Raw genomic sequence first — 2976 nt, 5'->3', positions numbered from 1 at the left:
TTACAATAACTCTCGCTCTTATCACACAAATTTATTAAAGCGATTATTGAAATTATTAAAGCGATATATGAAAAAATTTACTTGATTAAGTACTTTTTAAAATATTAAAGTATCAAAAAAATATGTTAAAGAGATATTGCATATGTAAGAAATAACAAATATAATTTCTTCTATTAAAATCAATAATATTATTTTATGAAAAAGATGACTAGGAAAACTTATATTCAAATTTATCGATTCTCTCAATTTTTTCTCTCAATTTCGTTTTTACAGCAATAAATAATACTTGTTTTTATATTAGAACAATTGTTAATTATAATTTTACAATTATAGTAAATAAAAAATATATATTAGATAATAGTTAGAATATTATTAATTTCTTAATTTTCATAGCTTTTCTTGATAAAGTCTTATGTGAGGAAAAGTTTAACTCTACATTTTTTAATTACTTTTTTATAAAGAATTACCCTCTTTTCGAGTGCATTACCAGTTTATATGTAAATGTCTACATATTAAGGTCACCGACTTTTGGAGGTCATGGTATTTTTCCAGATCAATATGCCAATGAAACAAAATGTTCCCAAGGTATCTAGAGAATCACTTAAAAAAACGTATCGATTTAGGACAGCAACGTCCATAAAAGCGTATCTAGCAATCGTGTTGCGTTTCCTGTCCTAAATCTGGAAAAAACCGGTGGTCTTCGATATTCTAGCCTTCGAACTTGTCAGTAACTGGTTTAATGTCTGTCAATCGATTGTGCTAGGAATTTCTGATGCAATGTTCAATCAATTCCATTGGCCATCGACATGCGTACGACCTGAAAAATCAACCGGTAGTCAACCAGATCAAATTTGAATTTTAAATTTCTTTACGAAGTTTGTAATGAGTGTGGAATGTAACGGGGCACTCTTCCGCGCCCAACTGGTTCTTCTCGTCTATGGACCATAACGCGGTTGCTGTGCCAGAAACTATGCCGGTAATTCTTTCCATATTGAGCATTATAAGTAATAGATCACAAATCAGCTATATATATATATAGTATTATTAGACTACTTTAATTAATAATGAACATTAAAAACCATCCAAGTCTAAATAATATTTCTATTATAGTTCAGAATATTAATAAAGGTACAACAGAAGAGTTGAACAAAATAAATGATAATCCGAATGACAATAGATGTATTGCCCATTCATTCCTTTGTACAGAGTTGTAAAAGTTATCTGGAAGGATCAAAGGAAAGAAAATAAATCGTTCATTTCCATTAACGCGTTGGCAGTGATTGCAGTTGATTACTGCTTTCAATCTTATTAAATATAATAAACTCAATTTGAGTAATTAGTGAGTATAACGCGCCATCTTCATTCTTTCTAGTCACTAGAAAAGTAGTGCAATGGATATAGGATAGAAAATTAAGCATAAAGATGTGTACAATTAAATAGTGAATTTCGTGAAAAATTTAATTTGAATAATCAAATAATAACGAATTATGAATTAATTGATCCGACATTCCACATAGAGATGGATCACAGACTGTAGACGCTGAGAAGCGATCGGTTCTGCCCGAGACTGCATCGCCGTCTGAGCTGCTTTCAGTGCGGATCTCCACGTTTTATGATATTCGAAACGTAAAAAAGGAAACGATTGGTATGTATGCCAGTAGGTCTTAGCCGGAGCTCTTCCTTCCCCTACCACGCCACGTGGAGAAAGAAGGAGCCGAGGACTGCAGTGGGAGGAATCCAATACGGACGGAGAAGACGCGGCATAGAGAGATGCGTAAAGAGAAAGAGGATCCGTTCCTCTTACACCACTCGATCGAGCCTTTCTTCCATCACGCCTCTCTTCTCTATCTCTTTCTCCTTCGCTTTTCTTTTTTTGTTCCTTCCATCGAGCTCTCCAATCCGCTTTGGGCATGGATCCACGTGCATGCGCGCGCGCTCGCGGGAATGCCGCGAATAAAAACGAGCACCGGCATTTGTGTCTACAGACGTGTTCTCGTAATTTATCGTTCAGTTCTGAAAGACTCAAATTGGCTTTCTCAAGATTCACATGAAATTCCTCCGTACAAATCGCTGCAGAATCCCGCTACATTCCAAGCTCAAACGACACTAAATATCAATGAATTCGCGATCTTGAATAAGCAAATATATGAAACGCATAATGAAACACCGCATTGTTAAATCAGATCCGTTGCATACGGTGCGTCGTTCAGCCGTGTTTAACTTTCGATGCGCTATCGCCATTAGTCTATTTAGGTGACATTCGCGCGCGGGTTATTATTACAGCTTTACATCGTACGCGACGTTAGCTAAATAAACGCTCATCGAGTAAACGCAGGTGAATATGCGACACGGTAGGTCGCTGGCACACTTTCCTCATTGGCTCGATTTGTTACCTCGTTCCTGCGATTTTCCAATGTTCCGTGTGCAAGTAAATGGAAAATATCGGCGGACTCGACCCAGCGAACCGTGTCGCTTCGTTTCCAAGCCTGTTATACGAAATATCTTATTAATTTCTAGTAATAAGCGACGTTACGCTGGCTCGTCCGAAAATTGCATACTAAACGCTGCCTCTGCTTAAATTAATTTTGCGATTTATGTATCCTGTTTAACGTTCAATTAAAATAAAATGCGATTTCATTATCGATGTCATTAATAAATGTAAGTTAAACAATTTCGCGTTTTGAATCGAGATGGTAATAAATGTAAAACACGTATATATTTCGCATCTTCCAAACACGTATGCTTTATTAACATGTGTTGCACAACAATAAATACGTGGGTAAAAAAAAAAAATAAATAAATAAATAAAAAAAAATCGAACAACGTACTTTGGTTTCTTCGGTGCGCGTCTGTAATTTTTCACTGAGAGTCCTGTCAAAGTGGCAGATCAATGGAGATCGGTTACCACGTTTCTCGTGAGCAAGCATTTGTTAAATATCACTTTCTAGTTCCGTAGCTGTCAATCAGTCATTGTCG

The sequence above is a fragment of the Trachymyrmex septentrionalis genome, unplaced genomic scaffold (assembly GCF_001594115.1).
Source record: "Trachymyrmex septentrionalis isolate Tsep2-gDNA-1 unplaced genomic scaffold, Tsep1.0 scaffold21, whole genome shotgun sequence".
In the NCBI taxonomy this organism is placed as follows: Eukaryota; Metazoa; Arthropoda; class Insecta; order Hymenoptera; family Formicidae; genus Trachymyrmex; species Trachymyrmex septentrionalis.
This window is presented reverse-complemented; position numbering follows the sequence as displayed.